The sequence below is a fragment of the Marmota flaviventris genome, chromosome 11, assembly GCF_047511675.1.
Source record: "Marmota flaviventris isolate mMarFla1 chromosome 11, mMarFla1.hap1, whole genome shotgun sequence".
NCBI lineage: Eukaryota > Metazoa > Chordata > Mammalia > Rodentia > Sciuridae > Marmota > Marmota flaviventris.
Genome location: NC_092508.1, coordinates 50,925,654 through 50,938,191, shown reverse-complemented (window position 1 = coordinate 50,938,191; position 12,538 = coordinate 50,925,654).

The following is a 12,538-nucleotide window of genomic DNA, read 5'->3' as shown; positions in this document are numbered from 1 at the left end:
GAAGGAAAGTTTCCTTTGCTGACTTAGTCAGTTTTTCACATGATATTCAATAAGATGAAAAGACCTCACTATTATGCTTAAGTTACAAAAATAATTTCCTATATTAACACAACTGTGCTGTGCAAAATGCTAAAATTTATGGCATAAATAGTCAGGCTAACTCTGTTATAAAGTGGACTAAGTGTAATTTATTATGAAAAGTTTTGTTTTCTGGAGGCAGACATCAGAAATGGTGTTTATATTTTTCCTGGTATGGTAAAACAAATGCAGTCCTACTGTCTTAACACCTCTCTCTCCTCTCTCTCTCTCTCTCTCTCTCTCTCACTCACACACATACACATATTCACACTCACACATACACACACACATATACCTCAAACATATATAACATGCTGGCATACATCCCAAATCCTCTCAGCACTGTTAAATACAGTCATAATAGGCAATTCAGCAAATATTTAAACACTCAGCTGAAACCAATATACCCATCTTAACTACCACATTTTGTATGATAAAATAGATGGATCAATTGATATGACTTCCAAACCAAAAGTATACTACAAGTGTCTCTCAATGATCATGGTAATCAGGTGAGTTTTTTTTCTTTTTTACTGCTGGTTCTCTGGCTCTGTAATACTCAAGTGACAAAGCATGCAATGACAGAAAGATCGGTTGATATTATGCACCCAAGTGACAGGAAATTAATATATCAGCAAGTTGTCTCTTTAACCATAGAAGTTTAGCCAAATCTGAGACCAAGCGTGTGTTTTTCTTGTTTTCAACATAGTTTGACACAATGTCACAAGTTACACATTTAAAGGCATTTTAAATTAAGTGGGATAGGGTAAAGAAAATGCAAGAAAGAAAGAAAGGATTAGATGGTATTTTAAGTTTTATCAATATATACATAAATATTATCATTTTCATTTTTGAAAAAAAAAAATCTGCTTCTTTCCCTTTTGCCTCTCCTCTTGCACCAGGGTTAAAGCTAGCCTTCAGTGTGATTAGAATATAATATACATTGAACTTCATTTCAGTCATTCCCAATTTTTTTATTTTTTGACATATCACATATGAAGGATGAAATAAGTGTACATGTGATACTGTACATTTGATACTGCCCCAGAAAAGCACCTAGACCTCAATGTAATTAAAATACATGTACATTAAATTCAGGTAATACTATAATTCTCATTTGCCTGGACTATAAATATTGTATCAGGAAAGGGGAACATTACTTGATCAACTGAACCATAAGGTGAGTGGCAGTGCATGAATCATTCCTGGTGTACTCAACTCAGCTCTGCCTTCCCCCAGTTGCAAAAGGTTATAGCAGCAAGTAAGTGAGAGTGGCAACCTTTCAGAGAGAACTTAAACCTGATTTATCCTTTCCACATAAGTCATTCAGAGCTTTCAGCATTTTATTCATTTTTTATAATGAACTTCTTGCTACAGCTTTCACAACTGATTAAGAAGTTAACCTGTGCGTGGTAGAGCGATGAACTAGATATTCCTACTACATATGTTGTCATGTAAGCAGGCACTCTGCTCCTGAAGTTGCTTGTGCTCTTTCTGGGCCATGTTTCACATTTCATGGAGAAAGAGGAGAATCAACTAATAGACACTCTAGGGAGTGTCTATTATCCTAACCCCCTACTCTACTTAACTACCATAGAATCGCCCATTACGTTCTCAATGCTCATAAGAACCAACTCTAGAAACTGGGCCTTCTGTTATCAAGGTGAATGAAATAGGCTAATTGCAGAATATTTTCTACCAAGATCTCAAGAGAAGATCTATTCTACTATCAAGAACCCTGGACTCATATTAAAGAACATATATTTAAACACCAGCTCTAGCATCAATTTTCTCTGCAATTCCCTATCTGATGTCAGTTTCCTCACTACTCAAACTAAGTTGGGCCAGATGAACTCCAAGGTCCTTTCCTGCTCTGAAATTCTGAGACTCCCTCACTGACTCTATGACAAAATGCAAGTCATTTAAATTTAATGTCCAACCAACAGAATACTTCTCATCCACATTGTTGTAGAATTTTAAATATAGTACATTATTCATATATGAAAATAAATTGCAGCATCTTTATTTTTTCTAATTTTACTCTTTGCTTTTTTATGACTTCAACTTTGAACTACCTTCACTAGAAGGTAAGCTCCACAGAGGCAGGGACCAGGGTCTGTTTATTTATTTTTTTTTTTGGGGGGGTGGGGTGAGTACCAGGGATTGAACTCAGTGGCACTCAACTACTGAGCCACATCCCCAGAACTATTATTTTGTATTTTATTTAGAGACAGGGTCTCCCTGAGTTGCTTAGAACTCCTGCCTCAGCTTCCCAAGCCGCTAGGATTACAGGCATGTGCCACCATGCCCAGCTAGGGTCTGTTTTATTCTGTGTGCATGGTATATAAGAGACACTTAGTGGTTATTTCTTAAATATGTTAACATATTAAAAAAAGTAATCATATGCTATTTTGTCATCTTCTTATATAAGTATTATTTTTCAAAAATTCAGTCATTTCTGGTAAAATGTTCAGTCTTTTGTATTTTCTCCTATCCACTGTTTTTTTGTTGTTTGTTGTTTGTTTGTTTGTTTCCAAGGAGACAACTGAGTTTATAAGAAGATGAGGTAGCCTTGTGACTAAATCTGCAGGTCCTTTCTCTCCTTGCATACCCTGGTCTTCATAGTGTCCCTTGTCTGTCTACAGCCCAAATCCATGGCTGCTCTATTCATTTGACTCATTCAGGAAAGAGTAGTCATTTCCTGCTGGCAGAGCCACTCTGTCTTCCCTAATGCTGCCAGTTTCTCTAAATCTCACCCAGATCCCCTCTCTGGATGTCAAGTGAAACTATTAACCCTTTGGCATCTGTGTAGGATCCTCTGACCCCTTGCAGTGAGCATTGCAAGATCTTGACAGATACATTGTCCCATCTCAACTGAACTCTGGGATCCCTACAGGACTGGAAGGGTTTCCTTAGATCTCTATTCTACACAGGCACTGAGGAAGGTTTGGGATTGGCCACATTATAATTCATACCTAACAGCAACATCCTCTCTGCTTCAGGCTTTCACTGTCAAGTGAATATGTTCCTATGGTGAGATTTCATCTTACAGGTAAGATGTAAGATGACCACTTGTAGAAAATACTTTTTCTTTGAGTTCTCTTTTCTGTGCATTTCCAGGGCAGAAGAGATGAGCTTTCCTATGCTTTATGGCAGAAAAATCTCTGGATTTGTCTCCTAAGTACCCATTGTCCATTGTATATAATAAACCTACTGTACAAGTCTGTAAACTTTAGTGAGAACAAAGCCTGGATTGCAGGACTATTGTGTTACACAACTCATTAGTGAATACCCAAATGGTGAGGTATTCAAAGCTGAATTTCTTTTTGTCTTTTTCTTTTCTTTTTTTTTTTTTTAGATGTCAGTGGACCTTTATTTGATTAATTTATTTATATGTGGTACAGAGAGTCAAACCCAGTGCCTCACACGTGCTAGGTGAGCACTCTACCACGGAGCCAAAACCCCAGCCCTCAAAGCTGAATTTCTTATCTTTCTTTGCTAACATCATTTCCACTCCCTACCCCTGCATGAGGCAGATGGAGGCCTCTGATGACAGAAAAAAAAAAAGGTAATGGCAATCAAAATGTAAAAAAGAAAAACAATGTCCCCCATTATATTATAAAGTTTTTTTTACTTGTTCATTTTAGTGGGCACACAATGAATATACTGACCATACTGTCCTGTCAACCTGCTACCTGATCTGGCCCTCACCTCCCTCTACTACATCTCAAAACTCTGATCTTTTGACCCATTCCCTATCAAGTGCATTGGCTTCTTTTCCCTCAAGCACTCCATATATTTCCTGCCTCCTGTGTACATGCTCTTGCCTCTGTTTGAAACTCTCTTAATCCTACTCCTTTGGATTTCAGTGGCAGTGTTTCCTCTTCAAACAGGTTATCTCATTTGACAACACCGTCAGAAGTTGATAGGATATTGCATGTCTTTGTTTCCCTCATAATCTGTGTGTATCAGAATCTATGTAATTATTTGTTCACAAATTCTTCACTTCAATAAATAAACTCATTCCACAAAATACACGGAGGAAAAGATTAGAACATTTAACTCTTCTTGATCACTGTAAAAATAAACCTACTCAAATTGTACTTAAAATATATTTTTCCTCATATTTATGACTGTAAGAACCTAAAAATAGACTATTACTGATCCCTGGCAATGCTCCAAATACTTTTATGTGTTTCATCTTGAAATATTAGTCATTACACTATTTCAGATCAGGAGCTTTACATATCTGAGAACAAATACAATTGGTGTCTTAGTCCATTTCATGCTGCTATCATAAAAGGCCTGAGAGTCAGTAATTTATAAAGAAGAGAATTTTATTTTTTCACAGTTCTGGAAGCTGGGAAGTCCAAGATCAAGGTGCCAGTGTCTGGTGTACTGAGGGTCTTCTTGCTGTGTGCCCTCATGACAGAAGGTAGAAAGAACAAGCTAACCCAATACTGCACAAAGCCACCTTTAGAGGGCCTTTAGTCCCTCCTACTGAGGATTTTTTTCTACCAGCTTGGTAACCCCTGAATTTTGGAGGTAACAAATTATACACATAGTAAATGGAAATACTAAAAATTGATGATACAACTGAGAATCACTTTCATAATGGTTCCCAATTTCACCAAAAACATTGTCTTTTTTGAATGGATGGGGAGGGGAAGTACAGAGTCTATTCAGTGCATAGTTTTAAACTAGATTCTTTCAACTTTTTAAAGTTTGTTGTCTACATATTCAATAACAAAATACATTTTTTTTATTATTTTTTAAAATAAATCAGGAAGTCCAATTTATAGTTTCTAGTGACAAGGAAAAGCTGTTCCCCTGATTGGCTAACTTCCCAGCCATTTATATCCAGCAGAACTGAACCTTCTACTTCATAGAGTAGAAATTCCTTTGTCAGTGGAATGTGGAAGCAGGTCAGTTAACATTTGATTGGCTCCAATTAGCACTCCTACAGGTTCTGACAGCCTGTAGAGCTGGCAGGCAGACAACTTCCTTTGAGTAGGGTAACATTCCGTGAACACATCAACAACAACAACAGCGGAAATCATGGAAAACAGATTCTCATAGCCAAACACCCACCACTCAGTGTGGAACCAAGCAATATACAAATCTACTGGAAAAGGAAATGACTGTGGTATATTGGGAGTTAAAGGAACATTACAAAAAGAAACCTCCTTGATATAAAATTCCCTTTGAGTCAGAAAAAAATCAGAAGGAGAAGGTACACAGGGGCTTGAAGGAATTAAAGATATTCAGCAAGCAGACCAAGAGGACAGGCAGGCAGAGTTTCAAAAGCCCTGAGCAGGCACATTACCCTAAAGAGTTCAAGATGGACCCACCATCACCTAAGAGGAAAGGTTGTCATCAGAGAAATAATCCATGTGATACCACAGTTTAAAAGCGTACAATTCAGAGGTTTGCTTACTCTCCCAATATGGTGAATATATTCTTATCTGCAATTGTCCAGTTAGCAGAAAGTTGTTCAAAAGTAGCTGCACACTGAGGTTTGTTTGTTTCCTGCTCAGCTCCTAAGTCCATCGCTAGCTCATCAACGTAGCTTCAGCACTGAGTCATCATTAGCAGCTTTCCTCTGAATTTTGTTTTCAAACTGACCCTAAATTCAATTAGTAGTGTTTTATTTTAATCTTTCTTGAGCTTCCAGTAACGTCTATGAGCAAATGTGCAGAACTACCACCAAGAAATGAATTGAATCAATGTCACTAAATGGAAAATTCCTAAACGCTGACCTATTGACTTCTCCAGGCTTTAAGAATTAGACAGCAATAGAGATAATAATGACTCACACTGACTTTGAATAGAAGTAGTCACTGAATTAGCCAAACTTTCAGTAGTTTGTATAATAGGATCTGTGTGAATAACCCAGATGTATAGAAGTAGGTCACCATCCCTGTGCCTTTCTAAAACAAAAATGAGTTATCAGTAGGGAGCATAAGTATAGATGATATATTTTTATACCCTTATATATCTATTCATGCCTCAAAAAATTCATTCCAGAACCAGGTTTGGTGGCACGCACCTGTAATCCCAGTGGCTCAGGAAGCTGAGACCAGAGAATGGTGAATTCAAAGCCAGCCTCAGCAATGGCGAGGTGCTAAGCAACTGAGTTAGACCCTGCCACTAAATAAAATATAAAATAGGGCTGGGGATGTGGCTCAGTGGTCAAGTGTCCCTGAGCTCAATCCCCAGTACCAAAAAAAAAAAAAACGAAAACAACAAAAAACTCATTCCAGCTTAGCTTTGCTCTTTGCTTCAACTGACTGTTCTCCACACTCCAGCTTTATTGTAATGATTTATTCTTGCTAATCTCCTCTAAAATTATCTTATTCTTCATATCAATTTATCATTACTATCAGTTGTTCTATGACCAACTGTCACCATAATTTATTTGTGCATTCATTTTATTAATTCTTTTTTAAAATTCTTTTTAATATTTAGTTTTGGGTTGTAACTGGACACAATATCTTTATTTTACTTATTTATTTTATGTGGTGCTGAGGATCAAACCCAGGGTCTCCCACCTGCTAGGCGAGCGCTCTACCGCTGAACCACAATCCCAGCCCCTCATTTTATTAAGTCTAAATTCAAATTCCAAGCAAGATTAAAACTGATCAATCACATTTTCCCCAAGCCTGGCACTGGACACATTGGCTACTTACATTATCTGATGCATGGCCCATTACTAGAAAAGAATACTAGAAATCAAGTTTAAGAAATTCTGCATCTTTTTTAACATTGTGAAACTTCATTTTTCTATGTATTCCTGAAAAATAACAATCTCCTCTCATCTGATCTTTTCTCCACCTAACACATCGGAAAGTGTGGAAGCAGGAGAGTTTGACGTGTGCTCACCAGTCGTCTATTGTGTGCCAGGCACTATATATGTGCTATTTCAGTTAGTTCCTCAGAATACACCTAAAAGGTAGATTCACAAATGTTCATTTCACACTCACGGAAACTACAGAGTTGAGAAAATTCCATAATTTGCCAAAGGCTGTGCAGTTGGTATGTTACCACAACAGGACTTGAATCCAATTCCGTCAGCTGCCAACAGCTTTGTTCTTGCTAACATATTGCACTGCCTCTCCTTGATCATATTCTTAGTTTTAATAGCAGTCCTAAAGGAAAAAAGCATCTTAGCTAACCATACCTTTAAGAATATGATTCTTGGATAATCTGAATTTGGTTGAACCCTAATGGCAATTCAGTCTTGATTTCAAAGACATGTTAGTTTGATTTGGGTTATTCTCATGACATAATCCTCTTACAAACATGAATCAGTGAACCAAGAAAAGCAGAAGACTAAATATTTAAAGGCTTTATAAGTATAAATCTTATCATTTACTCTCTGTTTGATCTTCACCAAACAAAAGTGGATAAACACAACTTTTGGTGAAAACAGCACTGAGAAATTCCAGGAAAAAAAAAATAAGGTCAGAATAAGCTTTAAAATGAGGTTGTGGAATGACTCTCCAATACTAGAGCATGTGTTTGTGAGACAATTCTCTCTCTTAAAAGTGTGTCCAAAAACAACTCAAATCATTAAAAAATTAATTGATTGATTAAAATTCCCTACCTTCTTTCAAAATCACATCATAAGATATCTCACCTTCACTAAAATGATATGGGCCCCATTCATAGACTTATAGAGCTCAGAACTACTTGAGATTATGTAGAGCCTACATTCTACTAAAAGAATCGCTGTCATTTATGGAACATAAACTCTCTACCAAACACTGCTGAATGCTCCACAAACCCAATCATACTGAATTTTTCTGAAGACAGCTTGGGTTATAAATTAGTATCTAGCATCTCTATTTTAGAGTTAGTTGAAATTACACAGCTAGGACTGGCAAAGTGAAGGTTTGAACCCAGAACTTTTCCAACTAGTGCCTCCCATGTTTTACCTTGATTCCCTTTCTCAATTCCTTGCAATCAGTTTGTAATTTAAGCCTCACTCTCTTCTCTTACTCCTGTTTCATTAATGATCTTTTTCCAAAGATAAGCTCAAGTCAACAGATTAGATTCAATTGAATAGAATAGAATGATCAATTCTATCTTTCTTAAGGTTGTGGGGAGTCCAAACACACTCTCAGTTGTGCAAATACAGAACACTCCTGCTATTTTGAAAGTATGTATTGTTTCAGTATAAGAACTCTTGGATATCTACTTTTTGACCTTGAGATAATGAGTTGATATTAATAGAATAATAGATTCCTGGAATCTGAAGGGACCTCCAAGATCCAGTTATTCACCCTCCCATCAACTACAGAATTCCTTCTTGCTTTCTCAGGCCAGCTCACCCTCAATTGCCTCTGAGGTGGAAGAAATGAATCTTCTGTTCTCCTGATCTCCAATCTTAAGAATTTCATCTCACTGAATACTATTTGTATTTAAAGATAAAACTTATCTTGCATCAACTTCTACATCCAAAACTAAAGAAACAATACATTGTCCCAACAATAGAGTAAAACTGGCTGTGTGAGACTTACTGAGGAGTATATTTTGGTCTCCAACAGGGCCATATCTAAGGCATATTAAAAGGTAAACTGTGATTTTTTTTAGATAAATTTTTGTCTTATTTACTACCTTGGAAAATAGCATGGTGAGCTCCTCTGCCAATGAGATAAATGATGTGCCCTGTGTTCAAAAGGATAAAGTTTAAAAATTATATAATCTGCTTTTTAAGGAATTTCAATATAATTCAGTTAGTGCATTCATAAAATAAATAAAATGTATACAGAAAGCTCAGAAAGAACAGAAGTTTTATAGAGGAAATTATGCTATTTTAGCAAATTTCAGCCAGTGATCAGAAACTCACCAGGGAAGGACTGATTATTAGAAACACAAAGTGGTGGAAAGATAGTTCTGTCAAAAATAGGTAAAACACACACACACACAGAGAGAGAGAGAGAGAGAGAAAGAAGCTTCAATTACCATTATTCAGGAAGGGGCAGGTATCTTGCTTGGTATGAGTTGGGGATAAGTGTGGAGGACAGTGGCAGTAGATGAAGCTGGAAAATTACAGACCAATGCATATATGCCATACTGTGGAGCTAAGGCTATATCAATAGGAAATGAGGAGACACGGGTGGGCTGCTCTCAGGGAAATGGCACCTTCTGCTTTGCAGTTTTGAAAGATCTCACTTGTAAAAATATAGGATCTATAATTTGAGGATTACCAGTGTGGGTGCAGGGACATCAGTATAAAAAAAATGTGTTAGGGTAATCTAGGTAAGAAATGGTTATGGTTTGAAGTAACACAAAGGCATTAATTTACATATTCAGGAGAAATCAAAAGGGACAAAGCATAGGGCTTTGTGAATAATTAGGTGTACTAAGAAAGAAAAGGATTCCTAGATGATACTGATGTTTCTGGCTTATTATCTGGAGAATGATGTAAGACGACCCTAATTAGTAGTAAGAAGAAAAAAGATGGAAAGTTCACTGGAGAAGCATATTGAATATGCAGTAAGTACCAAAGGAAGGTCCAAGTGGAGACTGTTGAAGTGGTGCTGGGTGAGAGTGGTTATGAAAAAGGAAAGTCAGCTATGGAGATTAAATGTGGTGTTGGGGGAAGGCTGCCTACATATGAAACTATAAACATGAATGTTCTTGTTTAGAGAAAACATGAAGAAATTTTTACTAGGTTTACCAAACAAACACTGCAGTCAATTGCACCAAGGAAATAAAAGAAAGATATGGGCTAACTGTACAAATATTTGAGGTGACAGAAAGAAGAAATATGACTGTTTACATGACAACATTTAGCTTCAAGGTAGTTTTGTTTTGTTTCTACTTTGATGTTTTGATTTATAGTTTTTGAGCAGTGTTTCCTTTTGTGAGGACGAGTATAGGAACTCAACAGAGGGATGAATCCAAGAGAAGAGCATGACAAAGTTGTCCTGATTTTGTCTTTGTCAGCTTGGCATTGACTTGGATGAACTTCTTTTGTGGTTATTCCATGTACAGAAAGAATGACACTGTGCAGACCCTGGGCATATAACTCAAGTATGAAGAGATTGTCTCCTAAACCTTCATATTCCTTTCCAAAAATGAATCCTAGTGTTCCCATTTTGATATCTGGGAGATAAGTGCCAAACTGCAGCAACATCTATAGTCAATATTTGACATAATTTCTTTCCATCCTGATTTCTATAAAAACTTAACTGCCCTGTGTTTCATTAGTTAAAAATGGTGGTGTGAGGCAACTGACCTGACAAGGAAATCAATTCTGGCAATATATTTGCAGATAACAAATACCTGCTATTCCATTCACAGACATTTTTATCAAGAACCTTCTGGTGAGTAATTATGGCAGATTGATGGAACACTATTTAGTCATAGGTGCCCTTTATATTATATGACATAGTTGCCTATATTTCCTAACTATACACAGGTGTTATATATTTCCACTCAATTATAGCAAATTTGTTTGTGACCTTATTCATGAAAAATAAATACACATTTTCTATATCATTTAAAAATATGTATATTCCAATTAAAAATATTTCTATCTTGAAAAATGAATTACCACACCTAAAATTTAAGGCATACTTTAATATTATGATACAATTTCATTTTTCTAAATCGTTTATCTATCATGCCAATAGTTTAAAATACCCTTAATTTCTTCCCCTGTTTAAAATGTTACTTTCACCCTACATTAAGTTTCATGTTTATTTGGCTCTCTCTTTTGATTTTCTGTGCTATTACTGCTGAGGTTAAATTACTATAGCTTTAATATAAATTTTCCCTTAGTTTTCTTCTTTTTCTCAGAAAACTTTCTATGGATTCAAGAATGCATAAATTTATAAATACATAAATTTATACATAATAATTTTATATAAAATTTCTTGAGCAAAGAAGTATAAAAGATAAAGGGGATCAGGGTTAGGAAAGTTCTTATATGGGAAGGAGGAAGAATAGAATATACCTTATGGCATTGGACAGATATATTTGTGGGTAACAGTATGAACTGTAGGATGGATAGATAGATACATACATAGATAGATAGATAAATAAACAGACATACAGATGGATGGTGAGTGATGTATTGCCTTCTGAATAAAATGAGAATTCATGAGTCATTACTGATATAAATAAATGAATGATTACAGTGGGAAGAAAGCACTTCCTTACAGGAAAACATGAACTAATAAATACCAAAGGAATGATGGAGTTAGAAAATCATAAATATTAAAACCAGGGGTGAAAATCTGATGGGGAAGAAACAGGATATTTGTAGTCTCGAGGTATCTTTCTTTGAACTTCTAATTAATTCAGAGTTTTTAAAAAGTGGAACATTACTGTTATTACATCACTATTAGGACAACCAACATTATGTGCCTCCTGACAAAACATAAAAATAAACCTACTCAATTTAGTAGGAAAAAAATTTTTAATTTTATATGTCTAGAAATACCAGAAAAAAACAAGGTGAAGAAGAGTCTACCAATAATTATCCTGTATTCTGAAAATGTCAAGGTCAAAAAACACAAAGAAGGTTGAAGAACTGTTCCAGATTTAAAGACTAAAGAGATGTGACAACTAAATGCAATATATTATTTTAGATTGGACCCTAAGAATGAAATATCTATAAGGATATTATGGCTTTAAAAGGATTTTAAATTATATTGAATTCTTAGAGTTCAAAAATAAATCAAAGGAAATGTATGATTCAGAATTATCTTGAAATTTTGTTTCTTACAATAAATTTTGTTACATCAACACTTTATAATACTACCATACTTCAGAAGCAGGTTTAAAAACTTTGAGATACTAACTTCTGTATATTGCTTATGTTCATAGTGATTAACAAATCAGTAAATTTTTAAAAAGAGTAATATCTGACCCTTTTGAGCCAAACCAAAATGTCCCACCTTTACTGAGGTTTACCAAACCTCTTCAAGTGGATCTTCCAAACTTTCACTTACATATTATTCTTCCTCTAATTTTCCTGGGACATGCAAAACTTCTATCTTGGATAGTAATTATGTGTGTACATATTATCTTTGATAGTCAAATAAAACCTCTTAAAGGTAGAATTCCCATTTGCTTAAAATCTCTCAGTCATTTCCTGATACCATCAAGATGGTCAAAATAGCCAGGGCCTGGAATGCACACCTGTAATCCCTGCCGCTCATGAGGCTGAGGCAGAAGGACCACAAGTTCAAAGCCAGCTTCAGGAATTCAGTGAGACCCTAAGCAACTTAGTAAAATACTGTCTCAAAATAAAAAATAAAAAGAGATGGGGATGTGAATCTAATTATATCTCTCAAAATCTCCCCACCCATCCATTTACTCCACAAGTTTTAGCCTTTGGCCATACTGAACTACTTTAAGTTTACCTAAATCATTATATTCTCCCTCCACAAATTTATCAAGTTCTATGCTTAGAACATGCTTCCTAAAGTTCTCCTCTCAGCCT